At 41.0% G+C, this 23,613-nt stretch overlaps 1 protein-coding gene across 2 annotated transcripts in view; it reads left to right on the top strand.

The window, feature by feature from the left end:
• Positions 1 to 23,613, top strand: part of PRKAG2 (protein kinase AMP-activated non-catalytic subunit gamma 2) — a 212,843-nt gene that overhangs the window by 16,636 nt on the left and 172,594 nt on the right. Inside the window, exon 1 of one of the 2 annotated variants that reach the window (XM_042044420.1) lies at positions 6,331 to 6,597. The exons of the other annotated variant lie outside the window; for it this stretch is intronic. The gene's annotated coding sequence lies outside the window, so the exon portion shown is untranslated. Of the gene's footprint in view, positions 1 to 6,330; positions 6,598 to 23,613 lie in introns of those variants that run through there. 2 annotated transcript variants of the gene reach the window in all.

A 23,613-nucleotide genomic window follows, 5' to 3' on the forward strand; every position in this document is an offset into this window, starting at 1 on the left:
TTCTGTATTTTATGTATAACTTCAAAGAAGAGTGAGCACAAATGTTTATCTCAGCTAAGTGTTTTCCAAGTACATGTATTCATTAAGCTGACTGTAGAAATTCAGTCAAACATAAGCTCAGCTCTTGCTGGTAATTCATTAAGGGATTCATCTAAAACTTTGTCCAAAGCTTTAGTTTCTGAATCAGGTCATGAACATCTCATTTCCTCACCAGTCCAAAAATACACAGTCAATTTGGTGGTTAAAGCCAAGTTTAACCAGACTGAGCAACAGTGTAACCTCCTAACCGCAAGCTTGCTTTATCTTGGATCCATGTGTCAGGGCTGAGGAGGAAGAGGATATCCTTGGAGTGTGAAACATGGCAGTTTTGACCCTGACACCCTGATGGCTTTATTCTTCACCTTGAAGGGAGTGTGTAGCCCAAACCAAGCGCTCGCTCCACTGACCTTTGGGTGGTTCATTACTTGGCTGGGAACAGAGTGTGTAGAGTAAACTCTGGAGCTGATACAGACTTTTGCATGTGAGAAGCCCTGAAGTGCTTTAGGAGTTATGTTTTGTCATACATGACTGACATATAGATAGCTATCATAGATATCTGGGACAGAGATCACGAGGTGCTTTGCTGGTGTTTAGCAGTGCTAGGAACATTTATGCAGGAATTCAAGGAAGTTATTTCATCTGGAATACATGATAGGGAGGACTTTGCCAAAATCTGCCAAGTGTGGAACAGAGTTTGGAGTAAAAATGCATTTTCTGAAGGAAACTGTTGTGAGATCCTGAATTAACACAAGAAGTTTGCTTCTCTGTGTCTGGAGAAGAACATGTTTTTGTTCATTCCATGTAAACTCAAGTTCCTCTGTAGCACTTTGCCTGTCTGCACTGGCCCTGGTTTGGAGAGCTTCCTATGAACCCAGTAACATCAGTGCCCTGATCAGGAATCAGGATCAGGAATGTAAAGTATCACCAATCATTGAACTGTCAGTTCTTGGATACATGCAGGATCCTGGTTTTTCCCCAGTCTCATCTTGTTATCCACGTGCTATTCAGTTTATCCTCTGTAGATTGTAGCTCTTATCAGACAAGTGTGCCTTCTAATATCAACCTCCTGTGCACTCAAGCTTTCACTTACACCTCAAACACTGGGAGACCTGATTTATTTGCTCTTGCCAAAGAAGTGGACCCTTGGATGATATCCAGGTTATTATTGATGGGGTATTTGATCCAAGCATTTCTTTTAAAACTCTCCTCAAAAGAAAGCCTGGGGAAGAGCCAACATAATAACCCTAATGCACTGCCCCCCTCTGTGTCTTTCCTTCTGCAAATTTTTAAATGTTCAGGAGAAATGCTTGAGTTAATGTTGTCCTAGAAATATCATTATTTCTGATGTGAAGCTTGGAAAGCAAAAATTTAAGAAGTAATTTGCCCAAGACCATAGCATGCTGGAAAGTAGAGCTCAATGGCTCCCTAGTCTTGTAACTAAGCTAAAACTCATCATGGTTAAAGCCAGACCATTGTAGGTGATTCAGCACTGCAGATGTCTTGGCCCACTCTACTCCTGATTCCGCACTGGCTGTGTATGGAGCTTTCCCTATATAAGATCATCCATAACATGGCTCCCATTGGCCTCAGGGGTTTACCTGTGATGAGGTCTGTTGCCAGGCTCCTGTGTCAATACATTTACTGCCTTCAGTTGTGGACAAAGTCAATTTGACTCACTTGAAGCAAAATCAAAGAGCACCATGAGCTTATGGCTCCCCATAAAACATCCCTTCCCTACCATTCACCGTTGTTACGGCTGATGGAAATAAGCCAGTGTTAAATAAGGGGTGGGAAAGCATTGCCCTGCCTGAAACTGAGTACAGCTGCACTTTTGTTACTCAAGTTATATGCAAGGGCAAGCAGTGTTTTGGCATGCTCTGGGCTCCTAAAAGCACTGCTGGGGCAGCAACGGAAGTTACTCCCACTATTTTAAAAGGCAGGTCACCAGTCTCCCAAAGTTTCAGCAGCTGAAGCCTCTGGAGAGCTGCCTGTTCCCTAAGCCCTTGGGAGAGCTGAGGAAGAGCCTGTGCTGTGTAGTTCCACCGTGGGAACTGTGGTTTGAACCTGCAAGGTTCAAAGCAGTTCAGAAATCCCCCAATGAGGGTCTTTTATTGTGGGTTTTTTATTGTAATAAAAGTAGTCTGCCTGATGGCTGAGACAGGTGAAAGTTGGGATTGTGATGGTGGCTGGTCAAATGCTGGAAATACCAATGCTGTGTATTTCTAGGTGGCCTTTCCCATCCATTTTCAGGAAGTTGGGGTTTTTTTCTTTTCTTTCTCTGTCCTTGTTTACTTGTAATTTCATTTTAAAAGCTCTTCCTTCCTCTTTCTGGGCTTGTCTTTCAAATCTGTTAGAAAGAAATTTCTTTCAGATTCACAGAAACAGTGTTTGCTTGCTTGTATGTTTTCCCAGGCTGTTCAGTAGGTTACAAAGATAATTTCTTCTTGGTTAGTTTACATAGGTAGGATTCTCTTGATTCCCTTCTGGAGTCATTATACAACCCTTCATCAAAACTTGGGACATTTGAAACTCTTAAATAAGCAGATGATACATTTTTATGAGCAGTATCCCATGTTTGTCATGTATATGTGTTTGTGGTTGTGCCTGCACACACCCATATTTCCATGTGTATTTTTTGTATGTAGTCCTTGGGGCACATCTCATCTGAGGCTTTTGAGAATGACCGGAACTGTGGCATTAGGGAGCCAGGATTTCTTATGACAAGTCTGGTATGTTTTGATGCAGGTGTAGCCAAAGAAAATGGGTATCACAGCCTGAATGTGGAAAAGGCCACAGGTTGTGTACCAGGCTCTTTCCAGACTTGGAAAACAGGTCAGAATTAGCCTTTCTGAATCATTGTATATTTTTATGTCAACCTTCACATTATACATAGAATAACTCCTTTCCTTTGTCTGCAGCCCTTCCTCATCTTTCAGTCATTAGACATCAGAGCTGTTTTTCTTCTGGAGATTAGTCAGTTATTGGGTCTCAACAGAAGGATCAGAATTTCTTGAGCCTAGAAAAAAAATCCTAGAAATAATAATTATTTATTTCCTTTCTTGCTCTAGAGGATGCATAAAGCAAGAAGGAGCCTTTAACCTGCCATTTATTTCCTGCTCCTGTAGGAAAACCCTTTAGGCAGTACCATCATATCTTCCCTGCAATAAACTTCATCAGTCTGAAAAGTGTTGATGTTGCTCTCATTAGAGCTTTCCTCCAGAATGTCACTCTTTTTCCCCTTCCTAATTTCCAACCTCAATTTGTGCAAAATAATTTTCCATTTTCTAATTGCACCCACAAAGTGCCCTTTATCTCTTGTCCCTTGTTGATGTTTATGCACCTTATGTAACTGTGGAGAAGGATCACTTACACTATCAGCTGTCAATTGCAGAACCAAGTAAGCCAAGCCCCTTTAGTCACGTCCCACGAGAGAGACTCTCTGTTCTTCTCATCATCAAAACAGCCTTGTGGTGCACCTGTTGCCAGCTGAATTAATCTGTCCTGAGCAGATGACCAGAACTGTACACATTATTCCAGATGAGCTTTCACAGTGCTTATATACATCAGTATGGGATTAACGCTTTTTATCTGTTCTGGAGGCCTCATGATGCCTGTTCTGTGCTTTATCCATAGGAACATTACCATGATAGCTCCCAGTTAACCTTTTGAGACAGGTACACTTCAGTTTGTCTCTATCCAGCTGTTGAATGCTCAAGTTTTAGACAAAACTACAGCCCTTGAATACATAATTGCGGGATTAAGGATTAAACTAAAAAAATTAAATTAAATTGATTAAATTAAACTTATTTCTGTTCCTCCACTTGTTCATATTATCCAGTCCTTCCCATGAGAGATCCTCATGTTTTTGTTAGGGAGTGAGCCCAGTACCTTGGTATCATCACCAAGGTGCCTATCTTAGCTTAAACACACTGTTACTCTTGCTGTTTACCCAGGTTTCAGGAAATTGTTTCATGGAAAGATTATTGCTTTTCTTTGCACTTGGGACTTGAAATTCCTTGTTGTCCTCCAAGCTGCCCAGGATGTCAGCAAGAGAGAGCACAAGGGACTTCCCCTTTTCTCAGCAAGGTTAGCTGGCACTTGAGTGGCAAAGAAAAACAGCAAGAGGATGTAAAGTGGGTCACAAGGGTTTTCTGGGTGCAAACTAAATCTTGGCAGAATTATTAAGAAATTGAGGTGTCTCCCACAGCTGTCTGGTTTATTGCTAGGCCAGAGCTGGGCAGAGTCTCACAGAGATGGCACAAGACGTCTACCAGATTTCATGGTCATAGTGACAGTGACAGATCTTTGTGATTCAATATTACATTTTTTATTTGACAAATAATGTATTTTCCTAAATTTTCCTTTTTAATCTTAATTTTAGCTAAAATTTAGCTTAAAAAAATTATAAGGGAACATCTGTCAAAGTTTGTTGAATTACAGCCCACTAAGACGGGAGATGTTTTCTAAGTTATTTGTGTAGCCATAGGTTGTATAGCCTGTAGACCTCTTGTTGCAGAACTGTGAGTGAAAACAGATCAGTTTTGTGCAGGAAGGCAAAATAATTATCTGACCAAGTTATTAGCACAGTTTACATGTTTACATGTTTAGTTAGGACTACATCTGTCTTCCTTGCAGCAGTAAAGGATGATCTAAAAATCTAAAGCTGTCTGGAGCTTTAGATTTAGAGACAGTGACTAGAGCCAAGTGGATGGACTAGATGTTGGGTGGTTTGACTAAAACAACGTGACCTTTGGAGCTAAACCTGCTTACATTTTGTCTCCCTCTGTTTAGGGTAACCTGCTTTCCACACTTTTGTTATTGATCAGGTGTATATTTCTTGAGAGAAACTGAGCTCATGTAAAGTAGAAATTGCTGAGATTCTTTTTCAGGGTCTTCTTCAGCTGGCTTGAGAGGTGCTTGGAATAATTTTTGAAGTTTTGTTTCCTTTGTTTTTTATGCTACACTTTATAAACTTTCCTTATTCCCTGTTTCCCTGACCTATCTCCTTATTTATTTCTTAATTTTATTTTTGCTGTTTTCTCTGGTCTCTTTGAAGGGCATGAGCTGTCCTTTTTCAGTGGTGATACTCAAGGGAAATAAAACGTTAATACAAGATCTGGGCAAATAATGATTCATTTCCAACAGTGCTACCAGCAGAATTGGCTTTCAGCTGTGTTGTGTGCTGAAAACTGATGACTTACAATTGGCTAAAGCTGACGGTGGGGCTGGAACAGCTGTGGTACAGCAGGGCAGCAGAAACTTGCAGAAACAACCAGTTTTGTTACAGCTGCAAAAGAATGTCGTTTTCGTCCCCTCTTGTGTAAGCAGGTGCTCCAAAGGTTTTCTTGTGCTCTTAAATACCTACTGAGAAACAGCAAGATTTCAAGAACAAAGCTGTTTGCATGTATGTAAACTTACATAGTGAAATGTTTAGGTAATTGATTTGGTAATGCTTAAGCTTTAGTAAAGTGTGGGGTTTTTTCTTTTCCTCTGGACTTAGTGCTTGTGGTAAAATTACTGGATGAACAGCCCTGTAGTAGTCCATTTATCCGGGGAGCAGGTACTGCCTGGCCCCTGGCCTGGCATTTCCTTTGGCTCACCTCCCAAGATTCCCTGGAGAAGGAATCTGTCTGTCCACCCCACCACCATCTTGTGGAGGTCAGAGAAGTTAAGCTTTGCTGAAAGTTGTGATAGTTTTGTGTTGCGGACTCTGGACCATGCAAAATTCAACCAAGTACAAATTCATCTCGTGGCAGTGAAGCTGATTTACGAGGGCACTGTCAGGGAAGGCAAACCAGCTGCTGCTCCTGCCTGTTATTCCTACCAGCTCCTCTTTCTGCTCTGTTTCTATTAGGACCAATGTTCTAGCAGAGAGATAGAACTCTTCTTCTGGGAAAAAAATATTTTCTTCTGGGAAAATGCATTGGTTTGGTTTGGTTTTGTTTTTAGCACTACCTAGAGTCTTTTCATCTGTGCTGGTGATGTTACTGCTGCTTCCTCTGCGGCTGCAGCGTGCACCCTGAAATGCGTCAGTGTGTTGCCATAAATGCTGAGCGCTTCGTTGTTTCCTTAATCCGTGCTGACTCCATCGTTTCTGGGTATTATCGGGAAAGTGCTCACCTCGGTAGCAATTACACATGGTCCACTGGACTTCATGTTCTTGCCTGCGTCACCACATGAAGTGGTGTTAGAACTGGTGAGATCTTCCCTCCAAAGAGAGAAGAAAACAGAGGGGAAGGAAGAGCGTAAGTGGCTCTTATCAGCAAAAAAAGAGGATTTGTTTTCGAAGGCTAAGCTGCTAATGCTGAATGACATAAAGAAAGAGATAAGAGAGCTGCTAAGTCTTTGAGGAGGGTGGTGGAGACAACGTGCTCCCTCTAAGGAGGATACAAAAGACAAAACAAAGCAAAACTGATACAGTTATGGAAAGAAAAAGTAAGCCCCTCCAAGAGGAAGCTTAGCAGAGAAGATGGGCAGCAATCAGGAAAGTTGTGATGTCCACATCAAGGAAGCCAGGGCCAATAGAGGCTGGTGAAGATCGTCCTCCATGTAACAGAGGTAAGATCCATAAGCAGCAGGAGAAAAATTTAAAAGGTAAGGGCCCTAATTTTCCTCACCTTCCTCCAAGCTATTTTACTATAGCTGCACTGTCTGGAAGAATTACTGCATCAGGATGGGTTGTTTCCATATAAACTCCCCTGGCTTCCAGTGGTTGATAACAAATAAGCTTTCATGACCAAAGGTAAAAAATGTCTTCTACTGATATAATTTTTTCCAGAAACAGAAAGAAGTATATGAAATAGCAGAGAATGATATCCAAGACTGCATGTCTTTCTCAAGGAAAGGTACTGAAGAACCAATAAATGGATTTGAGTATTTAGCTGGGATGCCTAAATTACCTTCAGAAAACATTAGAAGTAAGAAAAAAATTTTGCAGTGTGATGAGATCAGATGAACAGCCTGAAGCAGAGGTGGCAGAGTATCTGACCTTTGTTCTTGGATAAGTAGCTGCCAGATTACCTGTGGAATGAGAAGCTTCCAGTAAACGCTGTGGTGAGATACCTTTTCGTTCCTGACAAACCTGAGAACTTTTTTTAAGAGTCAACCAGGATGTCTTGAGTAATGTCCTGATCTTTGATGTAGTTATGAGTGGGACTTGGTGAAAAGAACTGGTGGAAAAAGCAAGACCAGCTGGCTTTAGGAATTCACCAGGCTCTTTGGAGTTGGTGATGTCTGTTACTGAGCCATTTTACCTCATTTCCTAACAATCCTAGTAATAGTGGAAATGGAGATCTGACACAACACAGCCATACACAGCCTTGTGTATTTTGGTGTTTCCCCCAGATTAAGTTTATTTTAGCAGTCTGAAATTTTGACACGGGCATGGTCTATCCTTACTTTTTGCCATGGATTTTGCTGTATTTGCCATCTGAGCTTCTAGTGTGCTGGACAACACAAAGCATGGCTGCTTCAAAACATAATAGTCTACTTGTTATTAGTAGATTGTTTGTTTGTCCTCAGGCCTATTTATAAAAACAGCCCCAGGCAGGGAATTCTGCCAGCAGCCCAACCACTAAACAATTACAGATCTTTTCTCAGAGCTGTGTTTTCCAACCTATGCAATAATTCAGCAGCAAACCATAGTCACTGCTCACAAGTGTATGAAAGTAGCCATTTTTCTGTGTGGCACTGTTTTTGTTGGTTTTGAAAAAATAAAAATAGAGTCTCAAAAGGTATCCCTGTTCATGCTAAAAAAATACAGAATTTAGCTTACAGGTATTGCTGCCAGTTTAGTAAAACCAGGCCCAGCATGAGATGCAGAACTCAAAAATAAGTCAAAGTGGTCAAATAGATATTAATCTAAAACTACACATAGGCTGCAAACTCAGACAAGGCATTCAAGGGACTGGTGCTCATAAAGAACCAGGCTTTCCAGCTCCCTCCTATTAGGTTTGAGAAAAACAAAACAAAAAACCTAACAAAAAAACCCCACCACTACCACCAAAGCCCAAAAACAACTCTGAGGAAGAAGATCCAGGTAATTTTGAAAGGACAGTGTAATATCTGGTTTTACTGGTGCTATGCTATTTCATAGATTTCAATTCACAAGTGTGACAGGTGGTTGATTGGGTTTGCATGGTTAGTGGTGTAATGCGGATGAGATGCACCCTTTAATTAGTGGATATGAAACTATAGGGAGCAAATTATAGTCCCTTGGTGGCCAAAATGGGATAGAAGGAGGCCTAAACATTTGGTGTTGTTCAGACTGCTGTAACAGCATAGCAAGAGTATTTTGTGAAAATAGCCTGATAAACAAGTCAGTAGATGAGTCTGGTAAGTCTTTTGAAAGGTGGGAATGGTCAAATGAGGCTTTGGGGGGAAGTCCTCTCCAATGGAGATAACTTTGCATGAGGCTGGATCACTTCTCTGTACAAAGTTCAGAAGTCATGAACCAGAACATCTCTGCTCAGAGAATGTGGGTTTGTTAACCAGATTTGTTGTGTTTCAAGGGTTTGAAATGTTCTTTCTGCACTTGAAATACGTGTCTGTGTTTGCTAGATATGACGCAAGGTTTTGGCAGTTTTGTACTTGATTTGTAATTTAAGCCTTAAGGAAGACCTCGAATTTGGGATTTAACCCCAAATCACCATGAAACTTGTTAGGTTTTTAGATATTGGGTTTTTAAAAACTGTTATTTTATTATTATTTTACTTTATTCTTCCTTGGAGGGAAAAAGAAAGCTAATCTGCCTGGCCGCTGCCATGGAGAGGTGTGGCAGGGACAATTTGTTCTGTAGATAACTTAGGCCTGGCTTATATGAATACACCCTTGAAACGTTCAGTCCCTCTGCTGATGTCTCAAGATTGAGGCAAATCCTGAAGTAGCTTAAGATTCAACTCCTCTGCAGAGGACAAGGGTTGGAAATGCAGAAACCCTGTGTTTTCCTGTGTGCCTGTGAAAACATGATCTGTTAAAGCTATGACAGAAGCAGAGCCACTGCATCTCCAGCACATACAGCAAACTGTAGGGATATGGAGCATGGATGGTGGAAGCTCAGCGTTGTCTGCTGCTTGTCCCACACACCAGCCTGGGAATGTGGTTGAGAAAGGTTGTATTTTAGGAGGCAAACTCTGTCCACTCCTCAGGTTAACGAAAAAGACCAAATATGTCATGTTTTGGATGTCATGGCTCAAAATCTAGTCAACCATTACTGAAAAGTGTCTATGAAGTGTCTTGAACTAGGAGATGGGGGAGAGGGAGAAATCCTGTAGCATTTGTAGAGGCTTTTCTCCTATGGCTGGTTTGCTTTCTCAAATGCAAACTAGTATATAGTATTGTATTAAGGAGCAGAGGCAGACCTTTAACAATAAAGTTTTAAATTATGCAAAGTTAGCAGCCTTTTTTTTTTTTTTTTCTCCTTCCCATCCCATCCCCCCTGCCTTTTGCCTTGTCTTCTTTAGAGTTTAAAAACGGGGAGCAGCAGAATTGTAGCTTTCGGTCTCAGTTCCTCCTTTTTGCACAAAGCCCTTGTTGGATTGCCCTGATCTCCCTCCCTACAGAGTATTCAGCCACTCTTCTTATAAAAGGTTAAGATCTGATGGTGTTGAAACCTCTTGTTTACAATCATTGCAGAACTGTAGTATGGAAATTTCCATCTGCAGCAAGATTAAAAAAAAAAAAAAAAAAAAAATCCCCGCTGCTTTTGTGAACATTTGGATCCAAATAAAGAAATAGCGCCTGAATCAAGCATGTTAATTCTGATTAGCACATACGGTCTGTTCAGCCAAAGAGGTCTAAGGTAATATTCCCCATCCTCTGAAGAAATTACCTTGCTCTGCTCCTCCAGGAACCACTTGCAGAGGTACCTAAACTGCTCTGATAATCATTGTATTGAGGTCCTCTAAAGTGCAGTGCTGCCTTCCTTAGGGAGATAAGATCAAGGTAAAAAATTACTGATTTTGTTGCCAGCAGTGGGTTAATTTTTCTTGTTATTTAGCTCTTTCACCTGTTTGGGCAATGACATGTGCAAGGATATCAGTGCTTTTGGAGAGTAGTGTTCATAGTGCAAGATGCCTGTGACAGATTTAAGTCTATGATTTGATTGTTTTGGGAAGGAAAAAAAAATGTGGATCCTACAGGCCTTTTGGAGAAATCAGACAGTTAACTTCTCTAAAAACAACACCAGTGCTGCTTGTGTTTCACAGACTGTGTTCTATACATTTCCAGTATTACAAGGGGTGTAATTTCACGTAGGACTTGGATTTTCCATATCAGTTCTGAGCACACACAAATAAAGCACCCATTGCCCTTGCAGCCACAGCTGCCTCTCCTGCTTCCTCCACAGCCCAGCAGGGCAGCAGTTGTGTAGTGTTTACATTGGGCACAGAAGGGTACACTGCTTGCATTTAACACTTGCTTTGAAGACTTTGATATTTTCTCTTAACGCAGCAACAGTTATTTAAATTCTGGGGTTAAGTTCCTGACAGAAGCAGATGACGAAAAGCAGACTTTATGACAAAATGCAGGGTTGTGGTTTTGGGAAGAGGTTCTTTCCTAAGCTGATGCTTTTCAGTTGTGTGCATGTTAAGGTTTGTCACTGGGCCAGTCTGAGAAGGAGCATTGGATACGTTTGTGAAGCTCTTCTGCTGGTGCATGTGCTGCTGAGAGGCAGGAACTGACTGATCCCTTTCTTGTGGGCTGAGTGCTCAGTGCTCACTTGAGCACCCTTGGCCACTGCCTAATGAGCTCAGTGATCTCAGCATCTTCAGGCTGCTCTAAGTGACCGTGTTTTTTGCGTGAGAGCAAAATTGAGGGTGTTCCACTTCCTCCTATTTTGCTTTTGGGACAAGTTATAATTAATCTTCTCTTGCCTTTGTGAGCCCTAACCCAAAGCACTGCACAAGCAATAATAATCAAGGTTAATAATTCAACACTATAGTGATTTATATTTTCAGAGGCCTCTACTAGCATTACTCAGTTAACTGTCGCAATACTTTTATGTGTTTATTTTTTATGTGGGGAAACATTTTGCTGAAGTGCAGGGCTGTGTTGAAAGCATGAGGGAAACAAATGGTGGTATTGGGATGGATTCCAATAAGGCCTTTTGCCAGAATAAGGCAGGATGCCTTGAGTTTACCTGGCAAGGGAGAATATATGATAATGCATAACCTCTATACCTGCTGGGAAGAGCAGGCATCTCCCGACAGCATCCAAGGGGGCTGTGCTGTACGTGTTTTCAGCTGTGCACTGACAGCTGCAGGTGATTTCCTGTCAGATAACGTGGAAGGTGCCTGGCTGGCTCTCTGCTGCTGTGTTGATCACTTGCAGAGGTGTTCCCCTCGTGCTCATTAACTTGCTGGTGCAGGGCACGCTGGAACAGTCAGGCGGAATTTGTCTGGGGGAAAGAGGAAACGCTGTAAAAATCGGGATCAGAATTTACTTTTAATCTGACTGCCTTTGGGCTGCCAATCTCCACGTGAAACAGTATCTGTGGCACAAGGAACACTTCAGTGACTGCTTTTAGGCTGGTTGGTTTTGTTTATTTTCAGTCACAGAGTCGTTCCCCTGGCAGCATCCCTGTGGTAAAGGCAGGTGGACATTAAAAAGGAGAATGTGGATATACAGATGAAATGCCAGTGTGAACAGTATTCCCACCTTATAGCTTGGGTTCTGGATCTCTGGATCAGGTCTGCCCTGTCTCAGGGTGCTTTTCTAAAGGATGCTCTGCAAGCTCCTGTGTGTCAGGATACCACCCTTGTGCCACTATTGAGGTTGGACCAGGGTCACGCCAGCTTCACCAGTAGTGGGAAAGGCAGTGAAGTGGGAGGAAGGTTTCTGTATTCCTTGCTATTCCTAAAGCCATGGCTTCAAAAACAACAGAAAAATCCATTTCACAGGGTTTTTTTCCCAGGCTGTTCCATTGTTTTTGTTTGCATTCACAATCTTCCTAGTTTGTACAGAAAGAAAAATCTACAGTGGAAGAGAGAATATCTTAAAAATGAGAAAAACCCACACACAGCTCTGCGGGAGATCACAAAAAGTTTTCCAAGTTTAATTGTTGCAGAGAGATGCACTTGTAAGGTCCACCTGCATCTGCATGGGTGGCTTTGCCTGGTAAAACAGGGGCACGTTAGAGGCGGAATCCTGGCAGTGGTCAAGCCAGTGGGATTTTTGCCAGTGATTTTAATCAGAGCCAGAATTTCACCCTAGGTCTATAATCTTATGTAATCTCCCTTTGAAGTCACATGGATTTTTAACCAATGTCTTATATAACACCAAAGCAATTCACTGTCCACTCAACAATGTCTGTTTTCCTGCATAACCAAAACGAAATGTTCCAAATATGTCTTCCAAAACCTGAGATGAGATTGAATTTAAAACCGTTTGTTTCCCCCTTGTTTTTTTAAATATTTGGTGTTGTAGAGTCACTTTGGTGTTGTGGGCGGAGTCTTCTTTTAAACCCTTGGTCTGACCTCACAGCTAAATTTTAAACTTGAGGTTTGTGATAAACATGTATGTAGTTCCCTTCCAACCTGAAGTATTCTCTGTTCTCACAATCCTGCTTTGGATTTTAGAGAACTGCCTTTCAGGCTCATTTGTTGGTTAAGAAACTGATAGGCCGCTGAAAACACAGTTTGTCCCATTAAAATGAATATAATTATTAACCCTAATAATTCCATGTAAGAATTTGAGTTTGGGGGTTTTTCTCTGCATATTTGGGGTCCTGTAGCCACTGTCTGGCTCTGCTGAAACCTGAGGAAATTCCATTTCCAGTTTACATGGTCCCAGAATTTCACTCTATCATCAATGAAACATCTGAGACTTTTAAGACTGCAGATTTGTCTTGAGCCTTCTGGAGTAAAAAAGAGAAGGTGAGATGAAAATACGTTCAGTACAGTAGTAAAATGCTTCCATGCCAAAGACAATTAGAGGAGTATCACATAAACCACTATTTTGAGGCAAGAACTCCTGTGTTATTTTGAAATGAGTAGTTTCTTTCAGATCTTAAAAATTATGAATATCTGGAGTTTTTCAAGACAAGGCTGGCTAAAGCCCTGTGCACCCTGGTTGAAATTCCCTGTTGACCCTACTTTCAGTAGGAGCTGGGTCTAAAGACTTAGAAATTCCTTCCCCTTTGAATTGTTTTATGATCTTGAATCATGCACAGATCTCCTTAAATAAGCACTAGTAAATCCTTGTCAAACACAGACTATAAAGCATCAGGTGATAGTACACAGTTTGTCTTTCCAGTGCAGATTGTTTTTAAATTCTGTATTTACGCAGGACTGAAAGCTGGATTTTTGCTTTGCTTTAATAAAAGTCAGAAGGTGTATCAGTGACAGAGACAACTCTTAATTCCTGACCTGATGGCCTGATAATAGTCTTCCAGGACTGAGGAGTTGTAACCTACATCTGGGAAGATTTTATACTCCCCAACAACAGCATCTTAATTCACAAGTAAAATTGCTGTTGACCTGGTTTATATACACATATTTTAATTTAAAAACAGTTAAGGAAATCTTTCGAGCTGTATTAATCTATTTTTATTGTCAGTTTAATGAGTTACCTTTTTTACCTTACAGCAATACCTTGGTGGTTTGGGTTTGTTAAAAATAACCGGCTGACAGTTCCTGTTCTTTGTGGCTTCTTAATTTGTGTGATTTTTACCTTAGTAATTTTTTTAACTGTTCATTTCCTTTCAGTTCTTTTCTTAAAAGAAAAACCTCTGCAGATCAGTCAGGTTTGAATGAACTTGCAAGTATCTGACTCAACCTAAATTTGCTGTAAAGCACATCTTTGTAAAGCCATTAGTTTTCTTTATTGAGGGTTAACTTTATATTACTTTGATTTAAATGCTTCAACCTGGGAATTGTTTCAAGTGGCAGATTAAGAGGTTTGTCTAAAGTACTTAGGAATGCAGGATTTGCAGTAGCAGGGGAAATAATTTGTCAGTTAAGTCTGGTAACCTGCCTCCAGCAGTTGTCAGTCTCTGTAGCCTTGGTGAAAATTGGTTCTCTTTTTCTCAGCATCCCTTGTATAATTGGGCTGGTTACTTGTGTAATGCAGTATAGGATAACTGTGGGGAAACACATCGTGTTTTTAAAGAATAATTAAGCTATTTACACTGCAAATTTGACCCATATTTTAAAATTTTGAATTTGGTACAGAAAGTTTAAGACTGTAAACCTGGTTTTTGTTCCCCTTCCCCCAAAAATGGACAGAAGGCTTTACTCAGTTTTCTAACTTTTCTGAAGTAATGTATTTTTTCTATAGAAGTCAATATAGTTCAGAACAAAAGAGTGCATTAGGCTTAGTGATGTACCCAAGAACTACTTTAAGACAATAATTGGTAATCAATAGATGACCAGAATTAGAAATCAGTGAATCAAAATTTGTTTGGTTGAAATAAGGCTGCATTTCTAAATGAGAAGATGACCATGGACTCAGTACCACTTTTTGGGATCCATCATTAGTAACCTGAGAGTTAAAATCTGCATCTGATATTTGGGATTTGGAGGCCAAAGGAAGCATGTCCTGCTCGCGTGACTGCCAGCCCTGACCTGTCACCACAGTGGCCTTTCCTTTTTGTCATCCTGAGGCATGTTTTCATCAGCCTGTGACAGAAAAATGGACATGTAACATTATAATCTCTCTGTCTAGCTCCCAAATGACAGCCAAACAGGAAGGTTTGGGGATTTTTTTCCCCATTTCTCTTTTGTCTGTTCAGAGAGTGCAGGCTGTAATCAGTTATGTGGCTTTTCTTTTGCATCATGAATGTCAGCACCTGAAGGAAAATCTTAAATTGGCAAGCTCTGCTATAAGTTGGACAGGTTGTACCATGCCTGTGTTTCTCCAGCTAAAACAAAAGGAGTAAAGAATTGTGTTGAAATGAAAGCTTTACATTTTTGGCTGCTCACTTCTACGTTTGTAATAAAACACTTTTGAAGACAGTATTTACTGCTTTGATACTAATCAGGGCGATGTTTCTGTATCTTGAAACTCCAAAACTTGCTTAATTATTAAATGTCATACTATGCCGGGGTCGTATTTCACCCTTGCACTCTCAGCAACTCTTTATTATATATATGTTTTCACAGCAAGCCCACTGTGGTGGAACAGGGCTTTCCTCAGTGTTACCCAGACAGCGTGTGAAGGAAAATCCGTAAGCAGCAGAGCAGACAAGAACAGTGCTGGGATTTGGTGTTACAGTACAGTGACAGCCAGTTCACATCTTCCAGCTCCAGTCTTCAGCCAGTTCCATAACCCATGAGAAGATGAAGAAGGGTGTGTTGGCTGAGGAACATTAATGAGTCAGGCAGCTTTTTGCTCTTGAGCCTGTGATTGACTTTATGGGCACTCTGTGCTGTGTTCTTACTAAATGAAATGGAAAGTGTTTTTGCGTTTTGCAAGAAATGCTTATAGGTAGCTGAAGTGTTTGATGAGCAGCCTGGGTGGGATCTTAGCCTGCTTGGAGCATTTTGCAGTGTAAACATAGCATAAAAAATAGATCTGATCAGAAAGTCTACTTGACCTGTTTGTGAGTTGAACTTCGCACTTTTTCTGGAGCTCTCTTTCCTTCAGGTTATCCCCAAGTCTTGCTGAAGGGAAGGTACAGTTTCTGATTAAATTATGCCATGTTTCTGGTGCCAAACAAGAGGACTTGAGATGCAAAGGTTGGCACCTGCAGGACCTTACCCATTCACTGTGGGAGCAGAGGATGGCCTAACCCTAACTTCTGTCCAGCAGTCTCGCCTGAAGTTCTGAGTGCATAGGGAAGGTGGATTCGATGTGGTTGAAGGAACATGAATGGCTCTCAGTATGTTTGTGTCTGCTCGTGTGTTTCAGGGATTGTTTTCTTTGTTAATTATGTTATTTATTGGAAACTATAGACTTTGCATGGAGTCCTGTTTGTGGAACGTATGTATTCTATACCAGGAATAATTCAAATAGCTAAACACTGAATAAAAGGCAAGAAAAATTATTACAAGTTTTGTGTTTATTAATATATTGAAGACTGTAGCATGTGAGAGAGCTATTGGGACACTTAAAACCAGGACTATTCAAATATATATTTTTGTTTGCATTTGTTATATGGGGTGAAGGGAACCAGATCTGATGTTACAAAAATTATATTTCATTCCTGCTGTGAATCATCAGTTCATGATTGTCTGTTGTGAGAGAAAACAGTTGAAACTAGAGCGGATTCAGCCTCAATGAAATCAAAGCCAAGGTCTTAAGCCCCATTGGTGTGACACACCCTCTGGAAGCATTGGCTTCCCATTCTGGACCTTAGGAGATCACTCAGTCCAGACTCCTGCATTAAAGCAGGGTAGGTGGAGCGGGACTGGACTGAGGCCATGGATGGCAGATAGGTCACAAAAATCCAACAGGATCAATGAAAAGAGGGAATGCCTGCTAAAGCAGCACATGGTACTTCCACAACCAAGCCTCCCATCCTGGCCCTGCACACACACAGATGTTCAGGTTGAAGCTCTGCCTCTGCTGAATCCAGATGGGAGGAGGAGATAATGCTGCAAATTCCCTTATCCAAGACCACCTTTTCTGTGAAAGTGGGGTGTGTGGGATGCCACAAAACTCAGATGCAGCCTCCAAAGCTACCAGACCATCTCTAGATAAGCTCTTTTTGATAGAAGCTCTTTCTAGTAAGATCTACCACCTTCCAAAGCAGCAGGTTCTTCAGCATCCCTTGACTGTCTCTTAAACTTTGTGACGGGTTTGTGACAGAAAATTATCCCTGCTGTCCAACCTAAATCTTCCTTCCTGTTAATTAAGTTGATTTACCTTTGTTCTTGGGTTAGTGACCATGGAGAGTATTTGACCACTGGCATGTTTATTTCTTGTCTTCTCTTTCCTAGTCTGGAAACCCCAGTTCTATCAGCACATAGACCATATGTGATTGTCCTCCTCTGGTTCTCTGGACTGTTCCATTTTGGAGCACTGTGTTTTGAAGAAGCTGTGGACAAACAAGATCTAAAGTTAGACTCACAAAAGTCTTATGAAGTGGGAAAATTGCCTGTAATGCTGTCTGACAGCTCTCCTAGTAGTGTACCTATTTGGATACATTTGGGGTTTTTTTGCAGTTTCATGTCACTGACTCATTCTCAAGTAGTTTTCCCTTTTAGCAGCCTGGCTAATAGCCAGCTGTTCCCTGCTTCATATTTAGGTGTTGCCTCCCTTTTTTCTCTAACCTGTTGTAGTTTATAGTATTTCATTTCATGGATGAGGATCTTTTCTTGGTTTGCAAGATCACACTGGTTACTCTTGCTGTCCTTAAAAAAGCTCAGAAACCTCATGCAGTCTAAATAAAATTATTTAATAATTATTGTGAACTGTCTTCTCAAAGCAGTCATCCAGGTGATAAATAAAGCACTGCCTACAACCAGGCCAACAGTGATGCTATGCAGGAGACTTCCAGCCTTAGTGGCAAGTTACTAATCCCCCTGTTGAGGGCTTTTTGAGGGGACACTTTCACAGTGATTTCTATCTGTAGCTTATTTCTCTAATTTGGTTATGAGAGTTTCCTGTGTGGGAACGTAAGAAGTTTTACAGCATTCAAGGCATATCACATCTATTCTTCCTTCTGGATTCACAGACTGCTGCTTCAGATTACATTAGATGAGTCTGTGATTTACTCATAACCTACCTATGTAAGATATTTCTCTTACTGTCATATGGCAACAATTCACTGGTCCCTCCAAATAATCCTAAATTACAGAATAGTTTTGTGCCTCCTACTCTGTAATTCCATCATTTGGATAATCAAAAGTACCAGTCTGAGAGAAGAAAACTTCAGAGCAGCCATTTATTTTATTTTTTTTAATACATATTTTTGGAAGTTTTTGTTTACTGCCTGTATATAAATTGAGAAAAAAGAGTTAAAGATTTTCTCTGCAGACCTCAGTGGTCACACAGGTGACAGTACGGCTGTTACTTGAGTGGGCAGAAAGTGCTTCTCATACTGGTGGAGAGCAGAGCATTATTTTCTTTGGAGACAGGAGTGTTTGAGAAGCTTCTGTACACTTTGTTTTTTCTCTTTATGTGCTTAAGAATGACCAAGTTTCGTATTATTTATTATTATTTTGTATTATTGTTGCCAATCTAAGGCTGTTCTGTCATGTAACACGTCTCTAGAAATATTCTCTGCTCTGACACCTTACAGCATTTGTGTATAGATGATGTTTTCTTGAGTAGCTTTATTTTTTAAGGGTTGAGTACAAATGTGTGTTGAGTACAAATACAAATGTGCCATTTTTAAGTTTTCACTGGGTCCAGGTAAACACAGTAAGGGTCTTGAAAAGACCCTGTTGATTTGTGGCCTGGGGGATCTGGAATGTGGGAAAAAATCTAGAAAGGGGCTCTGGTGAGCAAAGGAGAGGAGAGCAGTCCTGTGCTAAGCAGGTAGGAAAAGTGGGGTTTGTGGAGCCAAAAGGTAGCTGTGGAGTCCTTCCTTGGATTGATTTGAGCATTTTTGGTTACAAAAAACCCAAAATAAGCACAATGCTTGGCTGTTACTGTGAACAATAGTTTGAAAACTGCTTCTGTGTGTGACATATGAACTGCAGAGCTATTCTGGCTGTGAAAGAAGTGTATTGCTAATCAAGAATATTCCCAGAAAGCCATTTCCCACAATCTGCTGGTGCATTTTTGTTGTGTTGAACAAAGAAATAAGGAGCATGTGTACATATTCATCCCTCTGGACAGTTTCTCAGCCTTCACAGAAGTATGAGCTTTTAGTTTGGTTTCTTTTTTTTTGAAGTCCATAATTCTGTAACAGTCCCTAATCCTCACCTTCCCAGTTATCCAGGTGTGACCATTTTTACTGATAGAGGCAGCCCTGTTAGCAGCAACGCTGAACACATAATATTTAAATTTCTCAAAAAAAACCATTGCCACAGAAAGAAAAATGTAAGTACAATTAAACTTCCTTGGGAAAGCAGCATCAGTGTGGGCAGTAAAGGAGTTGTTGAAGTGGTACAATGTGGCAAACGCGACGTTGATTTGATTTAAGGCTCTAATCACTTTCCCTTGCACATGAGTCTCATATCTGTTGTTAACTTTAATGAGACTTACGTGCCAAGCCTGCAAGGAGAATTGGTCCTTAATTCTCCTCACTGCCGCACTGTTTCATTAGGGAGCGTTTCCATGTCTTCCTGCTGAAGTTTCAGTCAGCGGCACTGACACAGACACAGTCCTGGCGATGAGGAATTCTCCTCAGATCTGGGAGCTGTGGTGAGAGAAGGGCTTGGGTAGATCCAAGGCTTGTGCCAACAAGTGCATGACTAAACATCTAAAGCTCTTTAGCTCCTGCTCTCTCCTGCAGTGACTCTGGGTGAATGACTTTCTTTGCCTTTTCTTTCCTTAGTTTCCAAAAAGGAGCAGGATTTGTCCTTATCTCCTAGATGAAGCTATTGGGAGGATGAATCAGGGCGTGTTTGCAGAATTCTGGGCATGAAAACTTTTATTTCAATGGTACTTCTTACTAACCCCACCAGCATTTCTCTGAACTTTGATGTTAAGCTTTGGCCTATAAATATTGTCTGTGATTGCATAAAAACGAATACCAGGTGAGCAGCTTCACCACATTTTGCAGTGGCTTAATGAGTATGTTTATAGTAATGATCTTATTAACCCAGAGTAATTGAACAACAAGCCACAAATCAGTCGCAGCCTGGAAAATCCTAATTTGGGACCATTTTCTGCCTCCATCTGCATAACATTTTTAATATGTTGCTCTTCATTTTCATGCTAATTTGCCCTGTGTGTTTCAAAGACTACTTCAGCCTGTTGGCAGCTCAGGAATGGGAGCAGGCCTGCTGCTCCTTGGCAGCAGGTGAATACCTTGGCCCTTGAAGAGCCTTCCATAGTCACATTTCCCCAGCAGCTGGCAGTTCAGCCAGGCCTCTTTGCTGCAGAGCTTTTCTGGGGGAAATTCCTGACTTATTTACAAACTTCTGAATAGCGTTTTGGCTTCAGAATTTCCTTCTTCTCCCAGCACCCTGAGGTTTTGTCTGCTGGGCTGCCTTGGCTCCAGAATTCAGATCTTTTTGGCTTGAAGGTAGCATTATTTAGGAATTACTCAAAAACCTTTCAACCATGTAGGACAAACAAAGAGAACCAAATTACCATTTTAAGGTGTTGAGGTACTGCAGGAAGGTAGGTTGTTTTTCCTGGAGTTGTTCTTCGTTGCTATAGTTGATGCAAATATTCCTTTAGTTTTATGTAATACTATTTGTGGTCAAAAATATTCATGGATATCAGTAGGGAAACATGACCTGTGTGGGGCTTGCTGTTGTTGGCAATGTAATGCAGCCTCTGGGTTGCTATTGATATTAATAAATGATATTGTTAGCAAACAGTATTTGAGGGTTGTCAGTCACTGGGAGGTCTGCTGTGGGTCATTTTGGGCTTTCTTGGCTCCTTCACTGGCAAAGCTCAATGTCATTTGGGATAACATTAAACTGAATTCTCTAAACTAACCCTGCACTTTTTCAAACTGAAACTGCAATTCCTGTGAGTTGAGCTGGTGACAAGTCTTCAGCAAAAACATGTATTCTGTTTTTCACTAATTACAAAGCTCTAAGATCTCCTAAGTGAAACATATTGAGTTATATATGGGCTGTCAATCATGTTTTCCTTTGCTCATGCTGCATTCCTACATAGAAAAATAAGCTAAATTATAGATTGTCACTTCCTTTAGTAGCTCTTACAAGAAATGTGCACACCTCAGTTGCTCAGCCTCTGGTCAGTAATGATGCCTCTAAAGCTTTACATGGCTGTCTGACATGTTTTTCTCACCTTGTTTTTGTGGATATGGATGGTAACTTTGGGATTTTGCCTTGTTTTTCTCATACACAACTTTACTGGGGTGTTTGGCTTACAAAGCCATCAAGAGGCAGGGAAATTCTGAGAGCATTTCTGTAACAGCTACTGGCGAGTACATATTGCAAATAATAAATGTGGGCATTTCAGAATGGTTTTGCTCTGTTGGTTTAGATCAGCGTAAACAGGGGATGGGGATGTGTCTTTGTGAGGACCAGTTCATGCGGTTGTGCTCGTTTTTCATCAGGATACAGAAGGAACCCCTAGAGTCACTGAGAGATACCTCTGTAGCATTCACTGGAATCCCCAATAAGACTCCAAAGGCAGGAGAACCTGGGATGCCGCTGGCAAGGCCTGCAGGAGTAATTCATGGGGTTCTGTTGTGCTGCTGTCAGGCTCAAACAGGAGTCAAGCTTAAGTAGCTGATGACTCCCTGACGTTTTTTGGTCCAGTTGGATGTGCAGACCTCCCGTGGTTGATGGGGTTCTCCCCACACAGCCCTCTGGAAGAAGGTGTGTGAGCTTGAGGTTTTAGGTGGTGATAAGAAGGACTGAGATTTAACAGGATAATCCTGCCTTTCAGCCCCTGAAGGACACAATTTACTTCATAGGCTTGACCTACATGGCAACAACGCTCACGCTGAGAAGAGATGTAATCATGCTGGAATATGTGCATTTTAGGATGTGTTTGGGGTAAATTGTATCGTATATGTGAAACTAGAGTGTGAGCCCAAGAGACAGGGAACAGATACCTAATGAGGATGAAGGTTAAAGACTGAGTTTTATATGTGTGTTAGTTGGCCAAGCAAAATTGTGAAAGGGCAGAAATAAGAGGAAGCAAAAGAAGTGGCAATTAGAAATGCAGGTAAATGTGTTATTGCCAAAAATCAGCCAGCTGAATTGGTTGCAGTGTATCAATAGTTTAGCTAAATAAAATGAAGTACTCCCTAAAGTTACACAGTTTAGTAAACTGCAGTGCATTGTAACCAGATGAAGCCAGTTTTTACATACCCGCTACTGGTTAAGGCAAGAATGGTATTGCTGAGATAACTTTCTTTCATATCGGAAAAAATTCCTGTATGATGCTGCTTGGAGACATCTGCTTTTGCACTGGGGGAAAAAATAGGTGTTTGCGAATGGAGTAATATAGAAGAGAAGACGTGTTCCCAAAGTAACAATACAATTTCTTAAATAATTGAGAAATACTAAAAGAAAAAAAAAAAAAAAAATTGAAAAATTAAAAATTCTTTTACAAGTTTGTAAGAACTGTGGTAGATTCATAAGACAATTGAAATATGGGAGGAAAAAAAAAAGGAGAGAAAAGAAAATGAAAGCAAATTTATTCCTGTTTTATCTTGGGATCCCATACTTCTCTCTTCTGTTGCCTGTTTTTTTATCTCAGCTTGTTCCTTCAGTGAAAGCAACAAATCAAAAAGTTTTGATTAGAAGAAATAGCAACAGAATATCAAAATCAGTCGAAATACATTAGATGTTAGTACAGTTTTGGGATGACACGCTGGCATTATCCTAGGGATATTGTGGATTTTTTCCCCCAAGGGCATCTGCTCATTCCCACTTAGGGGATCTGGTGTGGAGCTGTGAAGTTCTTACTGAAATGTTGTACAGCTACAAAACTGGGCCTAAAAAGCTGAGTTTGCTGAGATGGCTTTGATTTAACCTTTCTGTGTGTCTGGTAGAAATCATGATCCCCTGAGTGTGGAGAAGGTCATTCAGTGCTCACTGTGAGAGCATGGGATGTGTCTGACACGTGAGCACCCAGGCAGTGCTGCTCAGTGTGATGGGCTGAGGCAGAGGGACTGGGGCAGGCTGCCCTTTAGTGCCTCTGTGAAGATCCACACAGCCCATCCCTGCTGAAAAAAATACTGTGTCCCCTTGAAGGGGGAAATTTCGGCTTCCATTCCCTTTCACAGTTAGTCTCCTAGGCTCATGGTGGCTGGGATTTTTTCTGAGGTAAAATGGTAAGCGAGAAATCATCTGCATATTTTTTTCTTTTTTTTTCTTTTATTTTTTTTTTTTAAGCTAGCTGACAGCTGATTTCCTTCCTCTTTCTCTTTGAAGATCTGAACTCTTCTTTTGTAGTTGTTTGTTGAACTGCTGGCCGAAGGTCTGGTACAGTTCTCAAACCTTTGCAGCTCTGTGGTTACAGAACTTATTCTAAGATCTCAGGAACTGCGAACTCACGCCAGAAAGTAAACAGCTCTAACAGCAGTACAAAGAGCAGGGTTTTCTTTATTCTTTTGCACACAGATTGGTGATTGCCAAATATCCGCATCAGGTTTGGGGCCTGAATTGCTTGAGCTTGTGTTTGAGATTTCAAACAGAAACTGTTCATGATTAACATAGTGCAAAGCATGTATCTGTTTCCAGTTGTTGTCTTCACTAACCTTTTCACAGTGCTTTGAGCTTCCTCTTTGGTCTTCATGAGTTACACAAGGACTTCTCCGTTTGAATTCCTCATGGAGAGATAAACAGGAGGCAGAGAAATCATACTAGACTGGCCTTGCTCTCAGTGCCTTGCTATTGGATTTCATAAACCATTTGTTTAAGCATGTTTGTCTTTAGTGGTTACCATCTCTGGGGTTGCTTTAGTTGGCAGAGGTACCTATCTGTAGAGAACATGCTGTGCATTACGTATGCCTAGTGCTGTTTTATGGACTATCACAAATCAAAGAGGATTTGTTTGAATTTCATTAGATGCTTCTGGCTACCCCAG

The sequence above is a fragment of the Corvus kubaryi genome, unplaced genomic scaffold, assembly GCF_017639235.1.
Source record: "Corvus kubaryi isolate FWS band 111438036 unplaced genomic scaffold, C.kubaryi_AGA036_p1.0 37398, whole genome shotgun sequence".
In the NCBI taxonomy this organism is placed as follows: domain Eukaryota; kingdom Metazoa; phylum Chordata; class Aves; order Passeriformes; family Corvidae; genus Corvus; species Corvus kubaryi.